The 12,009-nt window shown below is 42.6% G+C and overlaps 1 protein-coding gene across 3 annotated transcripts in view; it reads left to right on the top strand.

Annotated features, from left to right (window-relative positions):
- PRR5 (proline rich 5) overlaps window positions 1–12,009 on the top strand; it is a 91,607-nt gene that overhangs the window by 18,538 nt on the left and 61,060 nt on the right. Inside the window, exon 1 of one of the 3 annotated variants that reach the window (XM_021529971.3) lies at window positions 3,559–3,649. The exons of 1 other annotated variant lie outside the window; for it this stretch is intronic. The gene's annotated coding sequence lies outside the window, so the exon portion shown is untranslated. Of the gene's footprint in view, window positions 1–3,558; window positions 3,650–3,954; window positions 4,007–12,009 lie in introns of those variants that run through there. One more of the 3 variants, XM_077783210.1, reaches the window with a different exon arrangement.

The following is a 12,009-nucleotide window of genomic DNA, read 5'->3' as shown; positions in this document are numbered from 1 at the left end:
ACCTCTTTTATTGTAAGTAACCTTCATTTTGATGCTTTAGCTATTCGTTCGTTTTCCTTCAGTTTTATGTTTTAGCTATTGCAGCTATTTTGTAAAATAGTTATCAGCATCTCAGCTAGATGCTGTGACAGAGCCAATTAATTAACATTAATGAAGCATTTGGTATTCTTGGATAAAAGACACTATAGAAAAACAAATTATTATTCCTTTGCAAATCAAAATTCCACTCTATTCCTAAATAATTGTATTATCTTTGACTGATAGCAAAAACCAAGACAGAGTTACTTGAAGGCATCCTTAATCAGAGATTTGTCCTTTTCAAATGAAAAAAAAACTTCTGTAGTGAACTAGCCAAGAAACAACAGAAAGGCTTCCATGCTAAAGTGTTAATTACTTTGTGGTTAGAGAAGGGAAGAAGCCTGAGACAAGCATCCAACTTCTAAGCTATTCAGGCTGGAGGAAACTAAAGGCCTACAGCTCCATTAAGAACTAGAAGTTAGAGGTTTTCATCTCAGGAGTCCTACAGTTGAGAATTTTTTTTAATCACTTCTGCCTTGGTTGCCTCAGTGGGCTCTCTTTTCCACTCATTGTGACTGTATTTTTGTACTTTAAGCCCTATTTAAAATGTTGTGTTTATAGTTCGTCTTGACACTTCTTGAGCTTCCCATCTTCAGCTTCCCTGATAACAATCCCTAGATGCAGCAGTAGAGACATGTAGAACAAGTGTGCACACAAACACTCTGTGTCCAATAAAGTAAATCCAGCCTTATATTAATTGTAACCAGCTGGTAAAAACTGAGCTGTCTCTGCTTTTACTTCAAGAGTTTACAAAGATAACTGGTAGTGAGTTTTTGTTCGTGCAAATGGAGGGAAATACCTGCCTCCAGTAATACCTGTGGAATGAAGTTGCCTGGAGTGGGCATGGTAAAACTTAACCAAGGCCACCGTGGCAGTCATATTCTTCCACAGTGTGAGATGGCACTCTTCCACAGCCTTTACCCAGTATCAGGACATCAGCCTTTTTCCATTAACTTCTCCTTCCTGCAGCTCTGTGGCTTCCTGTGCTTGTTCTGGTGTGAATTTCCTTCCATCCACAACATTGTTATGCAGCTTTTACTTCAGGAGGAAAGAGGTTTGCCTTTGTTTTGATAATTGGGAACTGCTTAGGACACAAAAATGCACTACCAGCTATCACCCTTCATTTCCCAAAGCCCTACAAACTTTTCTTGAAGACCTGCCTTGAGCTTGGCAGCCCAGCCCAGTATGACTTCTACAGATGTTCTCACTGCTCACCTTGGACTTTTCTGCTGCCACTCAGGCTGCCCTGATCATTAACACAGTTGTCAGGGGAAGAATTAATGCTTGGTTCCTATGTACAGATAGCTCTCCACCAGGCAGTTTTGCTGTCCTGGGAGCTGGGGCTGACTACAGTTTATAGCACTCCTAGTCTGCTTCCTAATGCATCTACATCTGTGTGGAATTGGCAGGGAGCAATAAAATCAGTTGATGCTTTCTCTGAACTATTTTCTCCATTTAGAACTGTTTCCAGTGTAGTTCTGCTGGACTAAACTCTGCCCAGCATCTCTTGCCCTTACACTAGCAAGAAGTGTAAGTACACAGATTACACCCAAGCAGGAAGGTTTTGCTAGTGATGAATTTTTTTTCTAATGCAGCTGGATTCACGTGACTGGTAGCAAAGTATTCTGACTGATGTGACTCCATTTCATTTATTTGAAATCTTTGGTGTTTTTTTTCCCTGCTGTGAAATATTTCTTACACCAAGATACCATATTAGGATGGTATTTCACTTATCTAGCATAATCACAAATTAATCCAGCAAAGTGAGGCTCTGATCCCATAAGAGGTTTCTAACAGAAGTTTAGTACCCATGCTAGTTTTGATGGAAGCCAGCAGAGCTGCCAAGTACAGAGCTCATTCATCTCTAGCTATGATCCTGTAGTCATCACTGAAGTTCATTGTAAGTACCAATTTCTCTTGGGTTTTTGTTTGCTTGTAGTTTTTAAAGCAAAGCTTTTGGAAAACTTCCAGAGAGAATGTAACCTGTGCATTTTTTGCTTTGCAAATGAATATATTTGGGGCTTCTGATGACAAATTCAGATAGCTGTTCCTACTAAAAAAGTATGGCCCAGTAGTAATTCTGTAACACTGAGATCAATGATCCAACTCAGGTTCCTTTGCATGATACATAATTGTGTTTTAATAATTTGGTTTAGATTTTGTAAAACGGCTTAACAGCAAACAGACAGTGATGAAAATGTCTCTTCCACTGGCTTCAGCTTGTCCCAGGGACCTATTGTGTGAAAAAAAAAAAGCCGGATTTGGAGAAGAAACTGCTCCTCATTTCTAAGATTAACTCTTCCTTGCATTCTGGGACAAGGGCAACTAGGGAAGTTCCTCTCATTCCTCCACCAAAGATTTGGAAGGGCAAAGTTGTCTTTCTCAGATTTCTGGGTCACTTAAGCTGATGAAAAAGCATAATTTACTTTTATGCTGGATTGTAGCTTTATGGTTTATATGACTCTTGTGCTACTTAGTCATGAACTTGGTTGTTTCACCATTTAATCATGAAAGACTTGAGGAATTTGGTGGGTATATATGATGATCCAATAACAACTCGTACACTGCTGCTGTTTTCTTTGCAGTTGGGAAATAGATAACAATTGCTTTTAAAGTGTAATAATTTACCCTGAACGTTGCCAAGGAGGACTCCTTTTTATGATCCTTATTTCTCCTCTATTAGATTCCTTCCTATACTGTCACCATTTAAAGTCACTCTACTGGGAATGCAAACGGATCAAATAGTTCCAGTAAATGGTGATGTCCAGCTTCCACTGGAAGACTATGAAAGCACGAGCAGCCCCTAAGACTGTGTGTAAGTCAAAACCCATGGTACTGTGATGTGATATAGTGGCAGCTGTCATTTGAACCTGCTTATTGGCACTGTTATTCCCTCAAATCTGCTGAAGCAGGTATGAGACCAGTGCCTGTCAGATATCCCAACCAAGCTATGACTTGATGTGGCTGAAAGTCAAGGTGAAATTGATTTATAAAACTTTCTTTGCAAGGTGTAACCCTTGCAAGGTGTACTTCAAATCTCACAGCTCAGATCAAAACTAGCCCTTCCAGCCCCGGCAAAACCAGCAGTGTGGGATGATGCAGGGGCCGTGAAGCACACTCCGGCCAGCCCCACGTGCTCCAGCAGAACCCATCCCCGGCTCTGTGTGGAAGAAGGTGTGATGCTTCCTAGTGGCCGCGATGCTTCCCCGTGGCCTTCCAGCTGCTCCAGCGCTGGAGCAGCGTCATTTCTCCTCGGCACGCGTGGATGCGCTGCTGCCCACACCTCTCCTGCGTCCGTGTCAGCCTGGCCGCCGCTCCCCGGTGTCTGCCGCGGTGACCCGCGGGGGCTGAGGGGCGGGCGGGGCGGGCTCGGGCGGCTTCGGCGCTCGGGTCCCGGCTCGCAGCCGGGTCCCGCCCGTCCCCGCCCCGCCCGCCCGCCCCGCCCCCGGCGAGGCTCCGCGGCCGCGCCGTGCGCCCGCCGCTGCCCGGGCGGAGCGAGGAGGGGTCGCGGCCCTCAGCCCCCGAGCCGGCCGCGCCTCGCCGCCAGCGCGTCCCCCGGGGCTCGGCCGCGGTGAGTGGGGCCGTGCGGGCCGGGGGAGGCGGGCGGTGCCGCCGCCGGCTCCGTGGAGCCGGGCTGGGCGGAGGGCTGGGCGGAGGTTGCGGTCGGCCCCGCCGGGCGGACCCGGCTGCGGGGCCGGGGCTCGGAGCGGCTCCGAGCATCGCGGGCCGGGCGGCGGCGGCGGGTCGGGGGCGCTCGGTGCAGCCGTGGGGGCTCCTGGCTTTGTTCTGGCTGCGAGCTGCGCGGAGACGCAGCCCTGGCATCTTTCGGAAGGTCCCTGGTAATGCTGGAGCTCGCAGGTTTTACTCCCTGGGTACTCAGTGTTGGTGCAGACGCTGCTCTCCTTCTCTTCTGCAATAGCGATCTCAGGTAACTGGAGTTGGCTGTAAATGTGATTCCTGTGGTCTGACTGCTGTAAGCTTTATTTACGCAAATAAGACCTCCATGTACGAGTAAAATAATTTTTGCAGTATGATTTTGCACGTTTCCTCCCTGAAACGCACAGTCTCCGATGGCTCATGCAGGAGATGGGCTTATCCCTTTCAGTGTGTGTGTGCGGTCGCTGTTAGTTTTGGCAGCTCGCAAGCGATCATTGGTAAAGGTCGGGTGTCTTCGTGTTCTTCAGGAATGCGTTAGGCTGGATGTCTGCCTGTGTTTTGATATTGCAGAAGCAACAAGAGTGAACAGCCTTTAAAAAAGGTTAAAAGAAATTGTTAACTTTCCTAATGCTTATCATTTCCAGTTGAAATGCTTGTAACTAAGTCATGGTAAATTGCAGGAAACAATTATGTTTTGTATTTATGAGCACGTTGATGAATAATAGAAGATAGGTCTAAAGCTAAATTTTGATGCTTAGTTTAAAATAAATTCTTGTCATTTCTTCTGTCCGTTGCACCTGTTAGCTCTTAGGAAAATACGATTATTAGGTGATGATTAGGCAGCTTTCTTACAACTTCAGTTAAAGGAATAGTTCACTATAGGCCAGCTATAGTGAGACTTGATGTCTCCTACATAGTTGAACGTAGAGCTGCGGTACTGCCTGGCAAAACTGTTCTTTGTCTCTAACTTCTCCCGCAACCAAAGCAGAGCTAAAAATTAATTCTAGGAGTCAGGTGAATACAGTGTATAAATGTAATTCCTCTGTGGTAGACTAGTGATAAGTGGCTTATTATGAAATACGTATTGACAGGGATTTCATATCTATAACATACATCGTTGATTGAGTGACTTCATGCTTCATCTGACTGTTTCTTATTAATAATCTAATTAGGGGAAAACTCTGGGAGGAATATGGAATTAAGACACAGTCCCAGTGGAACTCAGTAAAAAAGACATTGCAGAGCAGACAGAGTGTAAGAGGAATTTCCAGAAGTACTTACTCATCACCCAAGACATAGCCATATTTTGAATACTCCTAGCTTGTATTTAGGTTCCAGAGTTAATTGCTAGATTTTCAGGTCTTTCTTTTCAGTATTCAAACTTTTATATCCAGAGTGCTTTGGGAGACAGTGAGGGAATTGTGTCTATTGTAAACCAGATTCTCTATCTTCAATGCATAAGAAAATCACACCCTGAGCACTTAAAAAAAATCTGATCCTTGGGTTGCAGTCATAACTCCTACCACTTCCATTGTGGAGGTACTTCTATTTAATTTGTGTAACAGATAGAATTACAGTTGTAAAATCTAGCCACAATAAGGCACGCCAGTAAAATTGCTTTAATTAATTTTTTTTGTAATGTAGAAGCTGTCGGGATTGATGAACGTCTCTGTAAATACAGTAATAGTATGTGGCACTTAATCTTTGAACAAAAGTAATAGGTAATGGCTAAAAATAGTGTTTCTTCTTTCAACAGTAGAGTTAAATATGTATATTAACTGCATCTTGATAGACTGGTCCAGAGCTGGAGGCTCAGATCATTCATGCTTGCTGACGTGGCCTACTTCTTTATTTTCCTTTAAAGCATCACTTTTGTGTGTGCGTTTGATAATAAATCACAAATGCAAATCAAAAAGCTGTTCTTTAAAGTGAAAATTGGAGCATGTTTTGCTGCACCATGGAGGCAGTGTAATTTCTAGAATGTGTTCTGATCCCATGTAGCTCAAACTGCTGAGCTGCGTTGAGGTTGTGCCTCCATTTACATGAGTGGCTGGTCTCACAGGAGGGCAGCAACATCTTTGCACCAGAGAGAACCATTAGGTCTGGTTCTGATTATTTAACACCAGTTTGAACTGGTTCAATGTCACTGCTCAATAAATGTCTTCATAAAAAGGTCAGTGAAAAATTTGCCTCTGTCACAGCCTCTCAAGGAACTGTTGAATTATGAGAGCTGGTGATTATCTGCTTACATCTGTGGCCCGTGACTCATTGACACTGAGCACAAAGAAGAGAACAAAATCACAAGTGCTTGTCCAGCAGCACATCCTCTCGACGGTGTTTGCTCTCCCCCAGTTTCACAGGATAAGACCGGTGAGTTTGAGGTGTTGCTAAAAGAGTGATAGCTAATGCGCATTTAGCCCTTGGAGGATGGAAAATAATGTATGGGCATGATTTGAATTAGGTGCTTTTATTCCTTGCTATTAAAGAAATTTCTTGCTTGCTCTGTGTCTCAAGTTGGAGGTAAAGATTTTCTTGTTTAAGCCTTTTTTTTTTTAGTAGCAGCAAATCTGTGTATATGGAAATGAGGAATAGGGAGTTGAATGGAACTGAGTGAGGAGCTGTAATGTGAGGTAAAATTCTGATATTGTTCTCTCAGGTCATCCTGGAAATACATTTGCATTTAAAATTTCCAGGAGAACAAAGCTGTAGGACCACTGCAGAATGCTGAATGAAACCTGTCAGCTAACTGAAAATGGCACACAGTGGTGCTGGGCATTCCTCTGCTCACACAATTGACTTGAAGATTGTTTCTTTTAATGACTATGGATCTGAAATGAAGAATGGTTCTGAAAACAAAAGGGATGACAATTTTATTCTGAGATATTTTCACTTGAAGATGTTTACTTTCTGTCACATTACCCTGCAACAGCTTGGAAACTCCCAGAAGCTGTAAAGTGCAAATTCCTTTCTGCCCATCAGATAGTCACAATATACTCCTTTGTGTTGCTTAGGCTGAAATTCAATCTGCTGGGAGGCTGACAAGTGGATAGGGGCACAATTGTGATCCCAAAGATACTGGCTGTCTCCATAGAGGTACCTTTATGTTGCTTGTGCGAGTAGACAAAGTAGCAGCTCTTCTGGGAAATGTGGTGATGCATTTCCAGAACTAGAGTAAAACCTGTTTCTGCTTAGGGATAGTGAGATGTAGAAGCCAGGATGATGGCAACTGGGGAAGGAATGTGACAGGGACCATGAAAGGCTTCAGAAGAGATTGGTGAGTTTTACCTTTTCACGTGTCAAACCTGTGTGCCTGCAGTTATTGAGTGTCGCTGTGCAGACACACCGACGATGCAGAACAGCCTGAGGAGGCTGAGGGTTGGAAAGAGAAGAAAATGATTGGTAGGTTAATGTGTGTGTTGGGTGTGAAAGGGCACCTGCAGTCACAGGGCTGGAGCAAACCAAGGGCCAGGGCTTGGCTGTGGCTGCTGCAGCACAGCAGTTGTCCGGACAGCACAGTGGGCCATGATATCCCAGTTATGAATGGGAGAATAACAGGCTTTGCATATGCAGTCTGGATGCATATTTGGCTCCCTGGCATAACTGCAAGGTGCTTGCCCTTGGAAGTTTCTGAGGGAATGAAAAGTGTTGATTAGGAGAGCAAAGTGACTGATTTATGAGGAATTATTAATAATACTTAATATAGATTATCTGAGAAGCAAAGACTCCATTGATTTCAGGATGATTACTGAAGAAACATAATCTCTTAGCCTTTGCAAGAGGGTGCAATTAGACATAATGGGCTGCAAAAGAGAAGGTACCTTGAGCATCAAGAAAAGCTGCTTGCGATGAAGCTAGATAATCTATGAAGAATGGTGGTAATGTTGTTTGGTGTTGTGTGACACAAAGACCTGGGAAAAATGTTCTGCAGGGCTGGTCATTTGGAGTCACATCTTCCCTGGCTGAGCTGTGTCTGGGGATTAGGGTGGAGGTTTTGGAAACAAAACTCTTCAGTCTGCCAAGTCAGCTCCTCTGTTGAGAACTGGCTGCTAAGCCCCCCCTCTGTAGTCTGCTGGAAGGGCAGTCATTCCCTGGTAGCTTGGATTTGTATGGATGAATTAATAGGCCTCATTCCATCTTTAGCCTCTGATCCAGGAAATACATGAGCATGAGCTGGCTGCTGTTACTCTGTAAAACAAACGTTGGAGCATCTTGAATTCTGTTCTGATCATGTGGTGAGAGAATATGAGAGGAGACGAGTGATGGATGAGGCAGGCTGGGCTAGAAATATTACTGGGTTTGCATTGACTTTGTTAGTTTGTGTTCTTGGACTCATGCTGAATTCTCCTCTTAAAGAAAAGCTGGAAAGCAACAGGACTTTAAACTTTTCTAAGTTTCAGCCCTTACTGGCAAAAAACCCTAATGGTATGTTGTTGATAGATAGGGAGGAGCATGTTTATTCTGATTCATAGTGGCTGCTTTAAAAACTGGAGACAGTTTGTGTGTCTTCAGCATGAAAGGTTTATTGGAGGGCAATCAGGTAAGACACGGACAAGTATTTACAACACTGGTTTAAGGATGAACCTCTTTTAATTAAGTGTAACGTGAGTCAGAAGTTCTTCATCTGGTGACTTGGAATAAAGTTTTCACTTCCTGCATCATCCATTTGTAGTGAAGATTTAGAAAAAAAGTTCTGAGATTTCATTGTCTTGGTTGCAAAGGAAATCAGAAAGCTGAGAGAAGTTGAGCGACTTCCCAGCTTGGATGTGTTCATCCAACCCTTCCAAAAGCCTGCTGTTTTTCCTTTCAACATAATATTAACTTTTCTTTCTGTATAATACTCTGTTAAGGCTCTCTCCAGGAAGAATGGAGAGCTAATTCTCTTTTCCTTTTTTCCTGTTTTTTTTAACTACTATAACCTAATCAGTAAACTGATTTGATTTGGTGTTTATCAGGTAAATAAAATTGCCTTCTAATTTCCCTTTAAAAGGAATACCCACTATTGTTGACATAGGTGTGATTTGGGTTTATAGTAACAATCAGTTTTTAAAATATGGGCCCTAAGATCTTCAATGCAGAGTCTTGGTGCACTCCTGACTGCTGCACTGATGGTTACCATGACTTTGTTGGCGTGGTTTTGCTTGTTCATTTTGCTGGGATTTGTGGTATTTGGGCTTTTTAAAAATTTATTTTCATATTTGCTGTGGAGGACTAGGCAAAGGCTGCTGTCAGTGGTTTATCAGATGATTTGTTTGAACTGGCACAACAAAACCACTACTCCTAAATAAAGTTCCTGATATAAATTATCCTGTAGTGTATCCTATTGTTGGAGGCTAGGATTTTTCCCTTTTTTTTTTTTTTTTTTTTCCTTTTTCTCCTGGAATGTTTGCCTTGTTATACACTACATACATACTACTAAGGAACTGCTGTTCCTTTTCCTGTTTCTTTGCCTAAAAGCCCCTTAGTTTCAAAATGATAATGATTTGGAGGGAAAGGAGTCGCATTTTCCATTCCCACCTTCCTTGGCAGACGCCTGGCCTTCAAACCAGGACACCTGTCAGTGAAATCTGGATCAAGCCAGTTCACAGTGCCAGGAAAAATAAATACCTGTGGTAATTCTGGCATCCCCAATGACAGAAAGTATTGGAAACTTTGAGAAATACTTCATTCTTATAAAATATCAAAGCCAGTTTTGTGTAACTGAGAAGCTGCTTGCAAAGTTCAGATAAGAAGCCAGATGTTGTCCCAAATTAGTGAGATTTGCTTGCATGAATCAATTATGGCATTAACAGCATGCTTCCCAAATTAATTCTGTCATGTATAATTCCAGTGTGAGTTGATTTTCTATTTTATACTGCATGACTTCTGTTCATTTATCATTATTAAGCTATTTCCTGGAGATACTCAGGCTGAAGTGTGTGCTTGTGTGACTACCAGAATTGTCTGCAGTTACACAGACAGAAAATATTAATCCAGGTTAAAAGGTAAATTTATCCATATTAAAAGGTAAATTTTTCCCATATATTGTGTATACTGTATTTCAGTCACCATTTCTCAGTTTACCTGAATTTTCATTTGAAGAATTATCCCAGCCACGAATAAGATAGAAGCTTATGCTTAGCTTATTGTACTCACATACAGTAAATTCCTTCTTGTGCTGTTTTTAACATTGGTAATACACTTCTGGCCTCATCTCTTTTAAATTTTTTTTCTGGGAAAAGAGTATGCAAAAGAATATTTATTAGCTATTTTAAATTCAGTTAATTTCCCTTTCATGGAGCTTTTAACAATGCTTAATGAGAGATGTAACTGAATTGCAGAGCTATTGCTTCTCTTTGAATACATTGAGATCTTTGCTGAATTCTCATGAAGGTTTCTTGATCACTCACACTTTAATCCTGGCCTTTGTAATTATTTTGTAGCATAAGGAAAGTCCCATGGATGCTAATTCTATTAGCCTTCGTCATGCTTATTTAACAAATAGTTCCAGTTCCTCATTTATCTGCCTTAGTATCTATTGTTTATTGGTGATTTTTATTCTGCCTTTAAACCTCTGGGCTGAGGCACTAAGACCACCCTGTGCTAGGCAGAGTATAAACAGAAAGCAAAGAGCTTTGCACATTAACACTTTCATTTTATGGCTATGTGAGGGAGATTCCTCTTAATTGCCTTGTACTCAGACTTCTACAGACACTCAGTTGCTACTTCAGCCACATTTCAAAAGTAAATCTCTAGCTTAGGGGAAAAATAATTAAAACTGAGCACTATTGTTGGTGAAAAAAAATTCTTGTGCTTGTTGGAAGATGCAAGAATTTAAGTCTATAAAGACTATCATCTGCATGCATAGGCAAAAATGTGATGCTCTTTCCTCTCTTCTCTGCCTTGCTTTTGCTCTCATGCAAGCCAATAGGCTGATAAATGCTGGGGGCGGGTTGTGGTTTGGGATGGCCCCAGTGATGAGGAGACCTCTGGAGGGACATGAGGGAGCTTAAGGAGACATTGCTACTTCTTTGGCTGCCTGCAGAGCTCTATGCATGCAGTCAAAGATCCCACATAAGAGCAAGTAAAAGCCTTTGCTTTGGTTCCCCCTTATTGGTAGTGGGTTTTCTTGGTTTTTTTTTTTTTTTAACTCCTATATCTACTATGATGCACATTGTCCCGCCTGCCTGTATGACTGCGACAGCAGTGGAGCAGGTTTTTTAGGCTGATAAAGAACAGGAAAAAGGCTGATAAAAACAGTGGATTTAGTGGAGTTTGAAGAGAGTTCATGTCACTGAGCAGCGCAGTATGCTGTGCTGGAATCAAGTGCTGCAAGATGGTGCCCTTAGTCAGGATTTGCAAAGTCAGAGGGGCTATTTGAAGCTGTTTAAGAGAGACTTGCTTTGATTATGCTTTAAAAACACTTCCTTTTGCTGACTACAGCAAAGCCCTTATCTTCCTACCTTGGGAGCAGAAATCTCTAGGATGTGAGTGCTGCAGATCCTGCTGAGACCAATATTCAGTTCTGTTCTTAATTTATGATGGTTTTGGCTTACTGTGAAGAAGTTAAATGGATTGTGGCTCTTTGGGAGGTGACAGAAGGTGTCTGGGAATAGTGACTCCAGCCCTGGTGCAAACACATCTCAGTGTTCATGTCTTGTAGCTGCTATGGGGGTGCGATAGCCCAGGGCTTGCAGACTTGGGGGAATTCTAGAGGAGCACATGGGTAAGAAATCAGTGAGTGGGGAGAAGCTGCATGATGCCCATGCATTTAGAATAGCCAAAGGTGCCGATTATTCAGTACTGAGTTTTTAGGGACAGCAGTACCATGTGCCCTCATCCTTGGAGCTTTTCCATGCCGACAGTGCTGCCTTAGGCTCTAGCTGAATCACTGACAGCCGTGTCTTGGCACTGTCCTGCTTCCCATCCCTCCTTCTTCCCCACCCTCTCTGATTACATTTCTTTCTTCCATGAAATAACTGTAAATTACTAGAGTAAACCTATTACTCTCTAGGGTTATGTTTGTCTGTTGTTCATTTTAATAGATGGAACAACAACAGCCTTAAAGATAACATCATGTGAATTAAGGTACTAGGTCATGTTGGAAGCTTTTACTTTCTACTAAAAGTAAGAACAAATATTGCAAGCCTGAAGAAATACGAGGGAAATATTTACTACATCCTTTAGGCATGGAGTAACTTAGGGAAGGATGCAGCATGCCCAGCCCTGCAGTACCTCACCTAAGTGAGGTGCAGTGCAGCTCTTTGGTACCTCAGTGAAAGATGGATACTGGCACGG

This window comes from Lonchura striata, chromosome 5 (genome assembly GCF_046129695.1).
Source record: "Lonchura striata isolate bLonStr1 chromosome 5, bLonStr1.mat, whole genome shotgun sequence".
Taxonomy (NCBI): domain Eukaryota; kingdom Metazoa; phylum Chordata; class Aves; order Passeriformes; family Estrildidae; genus Lonchura; species Lonchura striata.
The sequence above is the reverse complement of the archived record's forward strand: the minus strand, read 5'-3'. Positions and strand labels throughout refer to the sequence as shown.